Source organism: Mobula hypostoma, chromosome 3, assembly GCF_963921235.1.
Source record: "Mobula hypostoma chromosome 3, sMobHyp1.1, whole genome shotgun sequence".
Classification (NCBI taxonomy): domain Eukaryota; kingdom Metazoa; phylum Chordata; class Chondrichthyes; order Myliobatiformes; family Myliobatidae; genus Mobula; species Mobula hypostoma.
The window spans coordinates 96,717,537-96,735,547 of NC_086099.1; the positions used below are offsets into that span (position 1 = coordinate 96,717,537).

Genomic DNA, 18,011 nt, shown 5'->3' on the forward strand with positions numbered 1-18,011 from the left:
TACAGGTTATTTTCAAGAGGCTATCTGGGTACTCTCTGGACATGCTGGACATGTTCCTGGTGACAGCGGGAATGATAAGGATGTCGTTTAAATACACAAACTGGTTCAACGTATCCCTGAGCACATCGTTAACCAAGGCCTGGGATACATCAAGGGGGCTGGCCAGATCAAAGGGTATAACCAGGTACTCAGTAGCCATTAGACGAGTGTTGAAAGCTGTCTTCCACACATCCCCTTCTCTTATGCAAACCAGATTGTAAGCATTGTGCAGATCATTTTTGGAGAGGGAGAGAGAGGGAGAGAGAGAAGAAAGACAGTGATCAGACGACACATAGGAAGCTTGAAACATCCTTTCCCTGCACCACTCAGTTACCTGGTTGTCAACTCAAATAGCCAGATTAATCAGGACATCCAGACTAGCCTGCTCGTCCTGGACAGCGATCTCATACCAAAGCTCTGCGTTCAGTCCATGCTGGAAGGCAGTGATGAGAGATCTCTCATTCCAACCCATCTTTACAGCAAGGGTGCGGAATTTGACTGCATAGGCTCTCACCGTTCCTCTACCTTGACGCAGATCCAAGAGTGAGTGGGCAACCTCCTAACCGCAAAGTGGAAGGTCAAAACCTCTCCTTAACTTTGCCACGAAATGTCTGAACGACTGGGCTGTGGGGTATTCTTGCTCCCGTAAAGCTTTGAAAAGGCTGAGTGGGGGTCCATCTAGAAGATTGACCATGTACGCCAGTTTTCACACATTATCACCAAAACAACCAGGCTGGGCTTGGAATGTTAACTCGCATTGGGTAATAAAATTCCTAAAGTCATCTGGATCACCAGAATATCTGCCTGGAGGTGGAATACTTGGTTCCTGTATGGACATGGGAGTCTGTGGGGGTCCGAAGGCGGGAGTCAGTTCTGGTCCGGGCTTGGCAGTGGGAGCGGGTGCATCAGTAGCAGAGGTTGTCGGGGCAGCAGAAAAGGAGGACCTGGGAACTTCTGGCAGTGGAACTGAGGCAGCCAGAGGCTGCTGAATTGCATTGGCAAAGATGTTAACGGCTGTCAGCTGACACAGGCTGTCCACAGTGAGCTCGTGGACGGTGGCCGTGAGAGCAGAGATAGCAGACACTTGCGTCCGATTGTCTGCAGTGAGCTGTTCAACAGTTGCAGCTAGGGATGATACCTGTTCTTCCAGATGAGACTGGGCTTGTTGGCACGAGATTATCTGCCTCATTGCTTCCGTAACTCCACTCAGAACAGATTCCATTGCCTGTAGCTTGTCCCCTACCTGGCCAATGAATCTCAGGGCCAAGGTCAGTAGCTCTCTCTCTGTTGGGTCCATCTTTGTGTGGTCAGGACTTGCTGTTAACACATTCGGATATGGCCCAAGTACAGATCAAGAGACGCTGAAATGGGTCGATAGTTCACAGACTTTAATGAGAACAGTTAGAGGGAAAAGAAAACAATAAATGCTAGGCCAAACAGGGCCATTAACTAAAACGCTCAAATGGAAAACGAAGCAAACACTGTGGCTGAAATGAATTACTAAATATAAAACAAATACTGCTAGTCTTGAGTCAGTTGACTTAGGCTGAATGCAAGTCAACAGCGAAACATTGCTGTGCTTTACTCAAGTCTTGAAAAGTGCTATGACGAAAAGAATGGTGTTAAATACCATCACAATGAAATAATAATTAGCTGACATATGCATATTCACGAGCGCAATTGCCGTATCTGCTCTGCTCCCGAATCCGTGGTTGTGACGTATTGTCTTCAAAGATCTACTTTTAAACTGATTTCTGAGGATCTAACCTGGTCCCAACATATCAATGTAGTCATAAAGAAGGCAAGACAGTGGCCATACTTTATTAGGAGTTTGAAGAGAGTTGGCATGTCAACAAATACACTCAAAAACTTCTATAGTTATACCATGGAGAGCATTCTGACAGGCTACATCACTGTCTGGTATGGAGGGGCTACTGCACAGGACTGAAAGAAGCTGCAGAAGGTTGTAAATCTAGTCAGTTCCAACTTGGGCACTAGCTTACAAAGTACCCAGGTCGTCATTAGGGAGCAGTGTCTCAGAAAGGCAGTGTCCATTATTAAAGACCTCCAGCACCCAGGGCATGCTCTTTTCTCACTGTTATCATCAGGTAGGAGATACAGAAGCCTGAAAGCACACACTCAGTGATTCAGGAACAGCTTCTACCCCTCTGCCATGCAATTCCTAAGTGGACTTTGAAGCTTTGGACGCTACCTCACTTTTTTAATATACAGTATTTCTGTTTTTGCACATTAAAAAAAATCTTTTCAATATACGTAATTGATTTACTTGTTTGTTTATTATTATGTTTTATTTCATTTATTATTATTATTATTTTTCTCTCTCTGCTAGATTATGTATTGCATTGAACTGTTGCTGCTAAGTTAACAAATTTCATGTCACATGCCGGTCATAATAAACCTGATTCTGATTCTGATTTACTACCTGTATGAAATTCCCTCACAGTATCAGCTCCACTGGTTTGACTATTAACCCGGCTGGTCTTTCCTGTGTTTGCTGTCCTGTGCAAAGGAAAGGAGGGCAGGGGAAGGACCAGATATGCACATTGATAACATCAATCAGGCTTTGACAAGTTAGCGACTTGCGGCAATTAATATAAAAGTTGATCTAGGTTCCTCCCCTGAAGATAATTCCAAGTGTGAATATACTAGCTGATAATATTCTTCTAATTATTTAATGTTTCAGAGAATTGCAGATGACAGCCAAAGTCATTTAGCACTTTGCCAAATACCATGATAAGATAATGGAACAAAACTGTTAATAAGAGACAAACCAAGCACACACTGAGGATGAGTTATACTCTTCGAAACACAGCTACAGTCTGCTGCCATGTAGACAGGGTTGGAGTGGTGGGATCTCAAAGTGGGGAGCACGTTTTCCCATCTGGCTTCAGTTGGTTTTTAATGAAGGGTCTCACGAGATGCTGCCTGGTCTGCCGAGTTCCTCCAGCTTTTTGGTGTATATTACTTTGATCTGCAGACTTTCACTTGTTTCAGTTTCTAACTCAGCCTTGGCACTAAGGTCTCCTCTGTTGGTAGTAGCATAGACTATAAGATCATAAGATATAGGAGCAGAATTAGGCCATTTGACCCATCAAGTCTGCTCCGCCATTTTAGCATGGCTGATCCATTTTTCTGCTCAACTGTAATCTCTTGCCTTCCCCCGGTATCCCTTCAAGCCCTGATCAATCAAGAATCTATCAACCTCTACCTTAAATATACATAAAGACTTGGTTTCCACAGCAGCCTGTAGCAACAAATTCCACAGATTCTCCACTCTCTGGCTGTAGAAATTTCTCCTGATTTCCATTCTAAAAGGACGCCCATCTTTTTGTTACTATGTGCTCTGGTCTTAGACACTCCCACAGTGGGAAACATCCTCTCCACATTCACTCTATCAAGGCCATTCGATAGGTTTCAATTAGGTCACCCCTCATTCTTCTAAATTCCAGAAAATACAGGCCCAGAGCCATCAAACGCTCTTCATATGACAAGTCTTTTAATCCTGGAATCACTTTTGTGAACCTCCTTTGAATCCTCACCAATTTCAGCACATCCTTTCTGAGATAAGGGGCCCAAAATTGTACACAATCCTCACCAATTTCAGCACATCCTTTCTGAGATAAGGGGCCCAAAATTGTACACAATACTCACCAGTATTACTCACCAGTGCTTTATAAAGGTTAAACATTACATCCTTGCTTTTATATTCTAGCTCTCTTGAAATGAATGTTGTCATTGCACTTGCCTTACTTACCACAGACTCAACCTGCAAATTAACCTTTAGGGAACCCTGCACAAGGTCTCCCAAATCCTGTTGTGCCTCAGATTTTTGTATTTTCTCTCCATATAGCAAATAGCTAACCCATTCATTGCCTCTACCAAAGTGTGTGACCATACACTTCCAGACACTATTCCATCTGCTACTTATTTACCATTCTCCTAATCTGTCTAACTCCTTCTGTAGCCTCCCTATTTTCTCAAAACTACCTGCCCCTCTACTTATCATTGTATTGCCTGCAAACTTTGCAACAAACCCATCAATTCCATCATCCGAATCATTGACATAGAATGTAAGAAGAATCGGTCCTAATACAGACCCCTGTGAACGTCACTAGTCACCAGCAGCCACCCAGAAAATGCTCCCTTTATACCAATTTATTTCCTCCTGCCAATTAGCCACTGCTTTATCCGTGCAAGAATCTTTCCTGTAATATCCTGGGCTCGTATCTTTTTAAGCGGCCTCATGTGTAGCATCTTGTCAATAGCCTTCTGAAAATCTAAGTACACAACATTAATTTATTCTCCTTTGTCTATCCTGCTTGTTATTTCTTGAAAGTATTCCAACAGGTTTGTCAGGCAATAATTTCCCTTGAGGAAACCATGCTGATGATGGCTTATTTTATCATGTGTCTCCAAGTACTCCGAAACCACATCCTTAACAATTGACTACAACCTCTTCCTAATCACTGAGGTCAGATGAACTGACCTATAATTTCCTTTCTTCTGCCTCTCTCCCTTCTTGAAGAGTGAACTGACATTTGCAATTTTTGAGTCTTCCAGAGCATTCCAGAATCTAGTGATTCTTGAAAGATCATTATTAATGCCTCCACAGTCTCTTCACCCACCTCTTTCAGAACCCTGGGGTGTACACCATCGGTTCCAGGTGACTTTTCAATCTTCAGACTTTACAGTTACCCAAGAACCTTCTCCCTAGTCATGGTAAATTCACACACTTCATGAACCCTGACACCTGGAACTTCCACCATACTGCTAATGTCTTCCATGTGAAGACTGATGCAAAATACTTATTCAGTGTTCCGCCAATTCCTTGTCCCTCATTACTACCTCTCCAGCATAGTTTTCCAGCGGTCCGACATCCACTCTCGCCTGTCTTTTACACTTTATGTATCTGAAGAAACTTCTGGTATCTTCTTTAATATTATTGGTTTTCTTATTTTTGTATTCAATTTTTACCATCTTAATGACTTTTTTAGTTACCCTCTGTTGGTATTTAAAAGCTTCCCAATCCTCTATCCTCCCACTAATTTCTGCTCCCTTACATGCACTTGCTTTTGCTCTTTGACTTTCATTGTTATCCATGGTTGTGTCACTTTGCCTTTAGAATACTTCTTCCTCTTTGGGATACATATACCTGTGCCATCTGGATTGCTTCCAGAAATTCAAGTCATTGCTGCTCTGCCGTCATCCCTGCCAGTTCTTTTCCAATCAATTCTGGCCAACTTCTCGTTCATGCCTCTCTAATTTCCTGTACTCTACTGTAATACTGATACATATGATTTTAGCTTCTCAAATTTTAGGAGAAATTTGATCACATTATGATCACTTTTCCCTAAGGGTTCTTTTACCTTAAGCTCTCTAATCAATTTTACCCTTGTACTTCCTTAGCTCTATCCACAATGAGTCAACAGCTTCTGACCCTAGATCACCTCTTTCCAATGATTTATTTTAAAAGTTTATTTTACTAACAAAGCCACACCACCCCTTCTTCCTTCCTGCCTATCTTTTCGATGCAATGTGTATCCTTGAAATCGAAACCTTGGCTCACCTGGTGTCTGTGAGTGCTTGCACAACACCACCACATCCTCCCACTCCAATCGACTCATTGAGCAGCCACAAACATGAGTGTAAACGTACTACTAATGGACCAATACAAAATCACAAATCTAAGAGTGTAGGGCGATGGGGGATTACTCTCTACAACACCCCCTCATGTGCTCATCCCTCCCTGATCTCTGTAGCTACAGCAAGTGTAATACTCGTTTTTATGCCTCATCCCTCAACACCATAAAGAAACCTAATCAGCCTTTCCAAGTGCTTCTACTGTGGCTTCCTCTGCATTTGACTAAACGTAAACATTATGACTGATTTGCAGAACGTCTATGCTCCATCAGCAATGGCCATCCCAAGCTCCCGGATGCAAAACATTTCAGGTTCCCTTCCCACTCCTACACTGACCTGTCCATTACCTTTTCGTTGTGATTGAGGCAATCAATTTTGTTAAATGATTCTATGTGATATCCACTACTTTCTGAAAGCATAATTTGATAAATAATCTGCTAGCATGCTATTGTCTTCAAGGGATAACTCAAGATGTATATTTAAACTGATTTACTACCTGTATGAAAAATCATTCACATTGCCAGCTCCACTGGTCTGACTATTAACCACTGCTGGTCTTTTGTTGCTGTCCTGCGCAAGGGAAGGAGGGCAGGGGAAGAACAAGATATGCACATTGATGACATCAATCAGGCTTTGACAAGGTAGCTGTAAATTTCTCTGTGTTCACTATGGCTCAATGGGTAGATTGGCTGTGAGACCCCAGTCTGAGAGTGAATGGGCTCAAACCATTCAACAGGTTTGATGTTTTAAATATTTATTGAGACACAGCCCCTTGTGGCCCTTCGAGCCACACGGCCCATCAATGCCCCGATTTAATTCTAGCCTTATCACAGGACAGTTTACAATGACCAATTAACCTACAATCTTTGGATTGTGGATAGAAACCGGAGCATCCGGAGGAAACCCAGGCTCGGGGGGAATGTACGATCTCCTTACAGACAGCGACAGGAAGTGAACCTTGATCGCGTGTACTGTAAAGTGTTGTGCTAAACAGGACGATACCTTGCCACCTCGAGAACTGCCATTCCAGGGCCTCTCACTTCATTGTTGCAAGTTGCTAAAATTTCTTAAAGCATTAATAATGTCGATTGTTGTGAACTCATTCTCAGTTATGCAGTTAATTCCGATGATCTGATGGGAAATTGCAACACCCAAACACTGCACTGTGGAACAGGAGTATTCATTACGTAGAGAGACAGCTTGTTCAAGTAGTTTTGCCTAACTTACCTGTGTACTACATATCAATGGTGAGAAAAACCAACAGGTGGCTTATTGAAATTCACATATTTTACCAATCACGTGGCCCAGTGGTGCTGTAGTTATTGCTGCCACAGTTCAGCTCCAGTGACCCTGGGTTCAATCCCGACTGCAGACATTATCTGTGCGGAGATTGACATGCTCCCTGTGGCTGCAGGAGTCTCCTTGGAGTGCTCCAATTTCCTTTTGCATCTCATATAGACACACGTGGGTAGGTTAGATTGTTCACTGTAAGCTGGTGGGCTGAAAGATCTCCTTCAATATGTCAGAAGCCCAATCACAAATGCTTTCATTTCACCAATTTTTCTTTCTTCCCCTCTTTACTTTCAGCTGCATGCTAAGGTTGCTGGGGAAGTGTAAGACAGAGGCCGTTTCTCAGGGCTGTGACTGGGAAGTGACCCAGAGTGTTCAGATATTGTATTTAGTAAAGCTAAGGCATTATAGTTTCTCACTGTTACAAACATCTTTCAGAAATGGAATCTTGTTGTAACCCTGAGCAAGGTCCTGTTTCCATAGATGTTGCAGAACTTCATTGGTTTAATGATCAACGTGAGGAGGATAAGCAATTTCATGGAAATGGTGGTACAGAAAATGAGTACACTGAGTAGTGATTTGGCCTTTTTATTTGTAGATTAATTACTGTATAAACTATTAACAATAATATAAACAATCCCCACATTACAGCCACTTGAGTAACAAAAATTCATTTATACAGAATTCAAAGAACTCTTACAGAATTTGTGAAAAATATATATAAATAATTTTTCCCAACTCCTGTTTCTTGACGCATATGCATATGCAGCTTCAGACTTCGGGCCACTTCCTGAGAATGCAAACGCTCTGTAATGCAGGAGTCACATATCTTCTTGGTTGCAATATTTGGTTTCTATTGTGTTTTGTTATTACTTCCTTATTTCAACTGTTTCTTTCTCTTCAAGAGAGCATCCCGCAAAGCAAACCGTCGAAAGAAACAGAAGGTGAGTCTGCAGTAGCAATGGATCTTCATAGTTTCTGAATGTAATAAGAAGATTTTACATTTTAAAATCTAAAATTACATTTATGAATGCACTTTTTTGTACCTTGTCGTTAGCAATGATTCTGAAAAGTTTAATTACGTCACTAATTTCCTTTGTGTGCTAGGTTTCTGCCACAGTCCAAAGACAAACCGGTTGACATGTTAATTGGTCATTGTAAATTGTCCCGTGATTAGGCTAGGATTAAATCGGAGGTTGCTGGGTAACGTGGTTTGAAGGGCCAGAAGGGCCTATTCTCAATAATGCAACTCAATAAATAAATAAAACAAATAATTTGATGGTAAAAATAACACCAACTGGAGGTTGCTGTCCTAGGAAAAGCATTTTTCTTACATTCATATAAAACTGGAAATGCATTATTTCACAATTATTAATGCAGAAACATACAAAGCTCTGATTTTCCAGCCAAATAGTATGCCTTTTCTATCAAATCACATCATAGATTGCAAAGAGATTTCCATCATCTCCTCATGACACACACAGTCTTGATTTCACAAGAGTTGGATGTAAGCTGTATATCCTTCCCTTGGATTTTCAGGTGCTCTACAATATTGATAATATCACATTTTGATAAGAAATGTAATGATAGATCCCAACAATTCCACAAAATTATCCATGTCGTTAATGGCTGATAATCACCTTGCAATACAATTGTACAAGATGCTAATGGATTAGTTTTCAAGTTCCAGCTGCTGACTAAAATTGAGCTGGTGATAAATTCTTCTTGGACAAGTTGTATAACCTTTTCACACAGCAAGTATGTGCTTGCAATTTGTTCACTTGGGATATGGCCCACGTTTTCACCCTACTCCCCCTAACCCCACAGTGTGTTACGTAGAAACATAGAATATCTACAGCACATTACAGGCCCTTCGGCCCACAATGTTGTACCGACCATGTAACCTCCTCTAGAAACTGCCTAGAATTTCCCTACTGCATAGCCCTCTATCTTTCTAAGCTCCATGTACCGAATCTAAGAGGCTCTTAAAAGATACTATTGTATCCGCTTCCACCACTGCCACTAGCAGTGCATTCCCTGTGTGCATTCACTCTCTGTGTGAAAAACTTACCCCTGACATCCCCTCGGTACCTATTTCTAAGCCAGTGGTCCCCAACCACCGGGCCGCGGACTGGTACCAGGCTGCAAAGCATGTGCTACCGGGCCGCAAGGAAACGATATGATTTGGCAATATGAGTCAGCTACACCTTTCCTCATTCCCTGTCACACTCACTGTTGAGCTTGAACGCATGTGAGGTCATTACCCACATGTCATCCATGTCAGCGCGGGAAGGAGATCAACTCCTCGAGCTTGCAAATGTTGGCGGGTAGAAAAGTATGTTTGACATAACATCTCTGCCGGTATTCTGGATCAAAGTCAAGGCTAAATATCCTGAGATAGCCACGAAAGCACTGAAAATGTTGCTTTCATTTCCAACGTTTTTCTGCGAAGCGGAGTTTTCTGCAATGAATGCAACGAAAACTAACTTGCGGAATAGACTGAACATCAGGAACCCCCTTCAAATATCGATGTCTCCAATCACCCCTCAATGGGACTGTCTTGTTGCAGGAAAACAAGCCCAGAGCTCCCACTGATTCAGCGATATTGGTGTGCTGCAATGATTTTATATGTTCATACGGGGAAAATATGTGCTGTGTGTTTAATAGCCAAACGTTACTTAAAATGGAATGATGCTATTGACTTATTTATATAACCATATAACAACTAAAGCACGGAAACAGGCCATCTCTGCCCTTCTAGTCCGTGCTGAATGCTTACTGTCCATATACCTATCCAATTTTTCTTTAAATGATAATATCGAACCTGCCTCTACCACTTCTACTGGAAGTTCGTTCAACACTTACTTCAAGCTCCCCTGTCCTCCCCTGATAATTGACTCATCACTATATTCATGTGAGGAAAATATGTGCTGTGTGTTTAATATTAAATTCGTTAGATAAAGCCTTTTAGAAACAAAATTGAGTGTATTAGCCACTTATCACCTATATTCCGGTCGTGATTAACATCACCCCCACCCCCTGAACAGAATCGCCAAAAACGATTTGCAGGGAAAAATATTGGCAGGAACACGCATGCGCAGGTCACACATGCGCACTGGTGCCCGCACAAGGCTTCATGGTCATTGTAGTCTATTTTGGGTAAACAATGTATTTGACTTCTACTCTTGTCCGTTGGCAACCTACCAACCCCCCCCCCAACCCCCGGTCGGTCGGTCTGCAAGAATATTGTCAATATTAAACTGGTCCGCAGTGCAAAAAAGGTTGGGGACCCCTGTTCTAAGCAACTTAAAAATATGCCCCCTCGTATTGGCCATTTCAGTCCTGGGAAAAAGCCTCTGGCTATCCACTCGATCAATGCCTCTCATCATCTTATATACCTTTATCAGGTCACCTCTCATCCTCCGTTGCTCCAAGGAGAAAAGGCCAAGGAGAAATAGAGATCGTTGCCATTGACTGCTGTTAGAGTGTTCTGTCCGTTGTCAGTAAGCTGTAAAACTGAATGTATAATATTTATAAAGCAAAACCCCAAGGTCTTCTCATTAAAGACAAATTAGAACATTACTGGAGCCACACTGTCCAAAACAATGAATATTTTCATAACTGTTTAAATCAATTATTCACCAAGATGGACATTTGCATTTGCTGTGGTTAAATAAAGCAGCTGAGGAAGCAGAGAAACAAATTGGCCATCTGCCTTCTTCTAATGGCAAGATGGGTTGCGTCGGAGATGATGGGGGATGAGGGTGGTATTAAAGTTTTAGGCCTTTTAAACTGGACTGAAACAGCAGTGAAAAGCCTCCAACTGTGCTGAAACTTCTACATTCCTGGAAATGGGCAACTTGATACAGATTAGAAAGAATTATGATGAAGATAGGCAGTGACAGATTGTAATAATTGCTGACCAAAGCATAACAAGCATAAATTAGCAGTCATTTTTTAAAATGGAAGTTTTCTTTTTCAAAGCACAAGGATTGCTCAAAATTTAAATAAAAAATTGCAAACCAATGTTGAAGCAAAACCTGCAAGTGTACTTTAACACGAGGAAGCCCAATTTACTTTAAAAAGTACCAGTGAGCTTTCATCACCAATTAAACTGTAATCGAAATTGATCAGGAGAGCACAGAATAAATTAGAAAGAGAAAGGGCAAAGGTTATATAAAAGGGTATAAAACTGAGATGTTGTCACAATGAAGTGTAATCAAGAATCACAAAAGTGACAAAAGTTAAACAACAGAATCTCGATAATTCAACATGTGGTCATCTCTTTAGATGGATGGTTTACTTGCGCCAAAAAAGATCAGATTGAACCAGCTCCACTTAAAATTAGTATACTTTACTATACTCCATAGTATACTTAGTTCAAAAGCATTCAAAACACTAATCACTGATTGCCATGAACTAATGTTCCGGGTTATTTTTGTTTGTAGGACTCTTGGATGGTCTCGGTCCAAAACATCGACTGTATTCTTTTCCATAGATGCTGCCTGGCCTGCTGAGTTCCTCCAGAATTTTGTGTGTGTTGCTTGGATTTCCAGCATCTGCATATTTTCTCTTGTTTGTGATTGGATTTCCATCAGGATTAAATGTGTTGTAGTGTAGTGTTGCAATAAGGCCTAACTATTGGTTAATAGTCTCCCTGAAAGGAAAACTAATTTGTAAGTGCTTGGCATCAATCTTCAAAAAAGACATACTTATATTCCAGACTTAAGTAAAAGTAACATTTTTAGTGTCCTAATCTCATGTGCGTAGCTGAATTATTTTCGTAAATAAGTACAATTTAAATTTGCTTATTTTTACTTTTTGTATTTCTACCAGAGATATTTTTGAATTTGATCGACTGAGCAGCCTGCCTGTTGCCTGGCTTTTAGCTGGATGCTAGAGATCCCTTGTAGAAAATGGCAAATTCAAACCGAAATCGGAATTGAGAAAGCTTGAATCCCACAGCCTCCTGAACCGTAGTGGGTAGTTGCTTTTCTAGGCCAACATCATCCGTCACTTCATAGCCATGAACCATGAAATCTGTAGCCTTCAGCTTCTCCCAACTTGAGATTCTGACCAAACAGCTTTTCATATTCTCCACATCAAGCCAGAAAAAATCATTACAAAGGATTGGTTACAGTATAATTTTTGTTTGACGCAACTACACTTTTCTTAATCCACCATTTTCATGACTGCAAAGCTGTTCTGCACAATTGTTTTTCGATGCAACTACTTAAGGAAACAGAACTGTCAAAAACTTGTGTCTTAAAAGAATACAGATAAGTAATTAAAGATCAGTTTTATGTAGACTTATAAAAAAAATAGCTAAATTTTACTGAGAGTGTTTTGGGCACAATGGGTACACTGAGCAGAAGTATAAATATCGGAAACAGCCCAGAAAGTAAACAAGAATGTGATTCGTGTAGCAGGAAGCTCTTTGCAAGACCTCAAAATACCAAATAGAATGAAGCTATGATTAAGAATATTCAGCAATACTTACCATAGCTGTTGCTAGTCGAGTTTCTTTATCTGATTTAGGCTTTTTATGCAGCCGTTCTATATCTCGCAGTGAAAGCAGCTCTCCTCTGAAAATTAAACAATTTTACAATTGCATATTAAAAACCAAAGGCTTGGAGATGGATACTGTTGTGATTGATGCTGGTAGCAGAACAGACCACACATAACTGACTCACCACCAGATTGTCAAAATTAGAAACAAGTTCGATGAATGCACTTCTGGTTCACTTTGATTTAATGTTGCAACAAAAAAGAAGATGCATTTATTAAATATCTTACAGAGCACACACATCTCCTTTGCTTACAGGCAAAGTAAGTACTAAACAATAAACCATTAGGATACACATGCTCACCATTGTAGCAGTGTTATCTTCCTGTTCAACTGAAATTTAAAACAACATATGGTAGGGCTTGTATACATTGTGGCTGTGAATGGTATAAATTGGTAGAGATGAACAAGTCGGACCTTGGAGCTCAAAGTTCTTTAAAGTGGAGGCACTTTCAGTAAAGTTGTTGCACTGGCACCTCAGTTGGGAAAAGATGAGGAGTTAGTGGTGCAGCTTGGTCTAGGCAGTCACAGCCTTCCATTGAAGCAGCATCGTGGATTTGGGTAGATCACAGATAAAAGGACCTGTCTATAGTTCAGATAGGTCAAAAGCCCCAAGATGTGATAATGCAGAAGCCTACCTTTTGACCTTGCCCAACACACATTATGTACTAGGATGCAATATGAGCAATCTGATCATTTACCAGGTCCAGGAGATCAATGAGGCATGGAGAAAGAATAAAGTTGCATATCAGCTGCAGGGGACACACGGGAAGCTGATTACATGGTCTCCACAGTCCAAGAGGTCACAAAGGACTGTGCCTCCTGGCACCAGGGTTTACCATCACAGGGCTGGGGAAGGATGGAAGGTGAAAAAGGAGACGGGTCTATCTGGATTTTGTTACTGGGATGCCACAGGCGTCAGTTTTACCCTCAGCTACTCAACTAGCACCTACAATTTCAAATGAAAAAACAGGATATAAAAATGCAGGTCTGCTGGTGATAGGGAAAGGGGGTTGTGAGCAGATAAAGAGATTAAAAACAAAAACAGACACAGCTGGAAGATTTTTCAGCATCAGTTTTATTTCAGATTCCAGCATCTGCTGTTTTGTTTATTTTGCCGGAAGGGAAGGGAATTTTCACGGTGGGGAAATGGCGGGTTATGAGGAATTAGAGGAAAAGAATGCACTTTTTTAAAATGAGGAATGTGTAAATGTTAGTTAAGAAGGGAGAAGTGATCCGACTGTGACATGGATAATTCTGTAGAGGGTGATGGGTGACAGGATTATCTCCACCAGCTAGAGAAACGACCTCAGGACAGGTCTGAAATGAGGACAAAGTTCTTCAGGTGTAGTTTATAAATCGTGAGAACTCTTAATCCCAGAGAGCTGTCTGGCACTGATTATATTCAAAGGCTAAGATCAGCATATTTTTGGATAACAGGGGTACGGGGTAATGAAGATCAGAGAGGAAAACAGTCTTGTAGCAGAGAAACAGACTTCTACCATTCGATTAGGTCAGTAGTCACGAAGCCATGTTCTACCCTGCTTCATTTATGTTCTTACAGTTATTCTGTAGCAGAGTTTAAGGTGCAACTGAAATTATAAGAAACAAGCTTTAGCCTTATCTGAACAGGGAGCTTTTCCTAATGTTGTTTACACCAAGAAACTTAAGCACTGAGTGTAGAGATTTTTCATACTAATTATTATGAATTTAAAATGTACATACTTGCTTTCGTCATCACTGCTGTCCTCAATCTTCCTCTTCTGACTTTTGCCAGGGGCAGGGTCAACCTCTTTAGCTATCTGGGCCAGTCGGATTTTCTTGAAGTCTTCCTGTGTGAGGAGGCGACTAGCACTGACAAGTGCTGCTTTTGCTTTGCGTGCTTCTGTGGGCATGGTCTTCACCTTCTCCACCTTTTGAAACACAACCCATCAAGGAATTCATTTCCTAGTAAATATCATCTAACCAGAACTTTACTTAACCAATGAGAAAACAACTCAAATGAAACCTACTTTCTTTCCTCTCAGAAGTGAGCAACCAATAATGGTTTTAACTACTGAGTCACTCCATTATAATTCACCATTCCCGCGGTCTCTGCACATTCTTTTAAATTTTGTTCAAGGTTTGAGCCACATAAGCAGGCAGTGAACAATCACTCACATTGCTGTGGGAGAAGTTGTACAGCAGATTTTCCCTTGGCAACCACAAGTCCCTGAGGCATTGGACTTGGCTTTACCTTTGATATTTCTGGAGATTTACAGTCTGTTCCTTTGCTCATATTAATTCTCTGAATGTGTTTCCACATAATTTTGTGTGTTTTTTTTGCATAAGGAAACTTTTTCTTACCTCTGGCATTTCTGCCTTTATTATTTTGTCAGTGACCCAAAAAAGGTCATTCTCACGATCTCACTGGAACAGACTGGATGTCCCATTATATATTCAACATAATATTACAGGCACATTTTAAACCTGATCGATATACATCACCAGAAACCGCTGAAAACATATGAATAACTCACGAGTTGGGAGAAGAGGGAAATAGAAATGTAAAAAAAATTTGCACAGCAGAGCGTGTTTAGAGAACATTTTGGGGCAAGGGAGTGTGGTGGTGGGCAGATGCTGACAGACTACCTTGTTATTACAGTGATTTCATGTGGAAACTCCAACCCAAATATAAACTTGGGAATTCACCAGATGTGGGCATTGCTTGGTTACAATGCCAAACCTTCACAAGAATCACAATACCTCTTCAAAGAAAAAATGCCAGTCATTGCTGGCTCACTAATTACTGGTTCCAGGGGGAAATCTTTTGTCTTCCTCTAGTCTGGACTTTCTGTGACTCCACGTCCACACCAGTGTGTCCACTGTTAGCTCCCTGCAGGCATGACCCAGCAAGATACTGGTTCGAAAGAAAAACTGGCTGCTGTGGCAGCATCTCTGCTCTTCAGACAGCAAAGGTTCCATCAAGACCAAGGAACAGCACCATATCCCCAAGGGTACATGGGGAAGGGTAATAGTAGTCTCTGCTATTAATAAACATTAAATTTAAAAATGCTCCCATGCCACATCGTTGATTCCAAATACCAAATATGTTAATGGGGAAAGCTTCAGACTTACCAACTCTTTCTGCTGTTCTTCATCTGAAGAATGATGAACATCAATCCAATCTTCATCATCTTCATCCTCATCGATACTCGTACTCTCCCATCCATCTGGAATTAGCAGATGTTTCACATCTTAATTGACAGGGCTACCACTGGCAACACATCAATTGTAAAGAAAGTTCCAGCAATGAAGTAAAATGGCTAAAATAAAGCATCCTCTTTATTTAACAATGCACGGCACAGCTGATCAATTGGAAGGGTTTGGTTTTTCTTGGGGGTGTTAAGAATGGAGATGAACATTTATGGCATTGAAAGATAACATTGACCAGAAATCATAATACAACACCTGGTCCAAGTAAAAATGATATTTATTATGGGAAAAATCAGGAAGCTTGACCACATGAGGAAACAGACACAGACTCCATGATCTCCACTCCTCTCCAACTCATTGTCATTTAGTCATAACCATCTACTCCCATCAATCCTCTCCCCATCACACAAGATTGGTTGGTTCTCGTAAAGAGCATACAAGCTTTACTCCTCAGAGTATTATCTTCATCTTTCAACATAATTTGCTGCTCTTTCATTCCTCACAAACCACAGTTTGCTTCACATGTGCACTGCTACACGGAAATCATAGTCCCATTGTTTTACATTCCACAAGAGGTCACTCCTCCCCAGATAATGGCTGTGTAAAAAATGTATTCTGAAATCACAGATATCTAAACTTGCAGTGTGTCACTTCTTCACCTCATTCAAGTTCAAGTTTATTATCATCTGACTGTACATATATACAGTACTCTGCAAAAGTCACAGGCACATAAATATAGCTAGGGTGTGTTAAGATTTTTACACAGTACTATGTCAACATGGAGCAGAGAGCGGGTTTGTAAATTTGGCGGAAGCAAAGGATGTTGGGAATGGTGATGGTGGAGCGCCATGGGAGGTGTGTGGGACTGGTGGCAGAGGAGTGCCAGTGGCGGAGGTTGGCGCAGGTGCAGACACACCTGATGCTGAGGCACCAGGCAAGGTCATTTGATTCCAAACAATTGGTTTATTGATCATTACAGAATGTCTCTCTGATGCTTCCTGCTCCCTCCCCTGTCCCTTCCCATTTCCCCAACCATGATTCCCCTCTCCCTGCCCCCTTCCCACTCCCAGTCCACAATAGAGACCCATATCAGAATCAGATTTATCATCACTCACTTATGTCATGAAATTTGCTTTTTTTGCAGTACAGTGCAAAACATGAAATTACTACAGTACTGTGCAAAGGTATTATATATATCTTGGTTCAGCTAGCGGCTTAATCTAGCGGAAGACAGCCCTCAGCCCGGCCAAACTTAAGAAATCTTGTTTGGGTGGATGCTGCTCTGTTACAAATCAGTACCACGAAATAACAAACAGTAAACAATATGCGATTAAGCAATTGAGCTTTATAATGCTTAATTTGACTATATGGTTAATAAAGAAACAAAAAAGAAAAGGGCCCATTTTCATGAAACAGTCTTACGTGCAACGTTGGAGCTCACAGTTCAGACCACTGGTTCCCCGCCGACCTCCTCCGAGCGTAGCCGATCCTCGGACCCTCGCTCCAAGTCCACTCCGTCTGGCGGTCTACCAAATCTCTCCATTCACATTTTCTCTCCTCATCTCTCCCGGCAAAAGACTGCAAAATCCTTGCTTCCAGATCCACAAGAAAGAACAACATCCCTCTCATTGGCTAACATACATTCCAAGGCCCTGTTATCTCTAGTCATAACCCAAACATTGCTGCTACAGAGAAACCATTACATTAACAGTGAAACATTACAGAGAAGCCATTACATTAGCAGTGAAACCTTACAGTGCGTTACACTCTCCTCCACCAAATTTAGTCATGTCCTCATGACGTTGAGATAATTCACCAACCCTTCCTGCAAAGCACAAAGTACAATCCAGCTGCAAAAGGCAGTGACAAAGCTCCCCAACACAGTAGGGATCACGTTCTGCTCCCTTGGTGCTATATAGGCCAGCCTATCCGGTGATCTCCTAATTCTCTGAGACCTCCGTACCCCCTCACCTAACTCTTCAGTTCAGACACTACTAGGGGTACTTCTGGTCTACCTGGCAAGGCCTCCCCTGACCTATCACTCGTGCCCACCTGCAACTCGGACCCCTCGGTCTCGTGGCCAAACCCCATCTCATTTCTTGCAGGGACCCACCGCAACCCAGGCTGACCACAGATAGTCACCCCTCCACCCCCGCACTTCACCTGACTCAGCGGGAGAAGAGCAGGAAATCTCTTCCTCAGTCAATGGGGAGTTAGCGAAAGGCAGCATATACCACACATCCAGGTCCTCATCCTCCGA

The 18,011-nt window shown here is 41.6% G+C and overlaps 1 long non-coding RNA gene across 1 annotated transcript; it reads right to left on the reverse strand.

Annotated features, from left to right (window-relative positions):
• Nucleotides 1-7,596: 7,596 nt before the first annotated feature.
• On the reverse strand, nt 7,597-17,305 carry LOC134343477 (uncharacterized). The gene is made up of 6 exons (XR_010017237.1): nt 17,174-17,305; nt 15,674-15,768; nt 14,282-14,469; nt 12,491-12,575; nt 10,389-10,506; nt 7,597-7,968 (listed from the first exon to the last, which is right to left on the reverse strand). It is a non-coding gene; the product is annotated as an uncharacterized LOC134343477 (long non-coding RNA).
• Between the last annotated feature and the right edge of the window lie 706 nt (nt 17,306-18,011).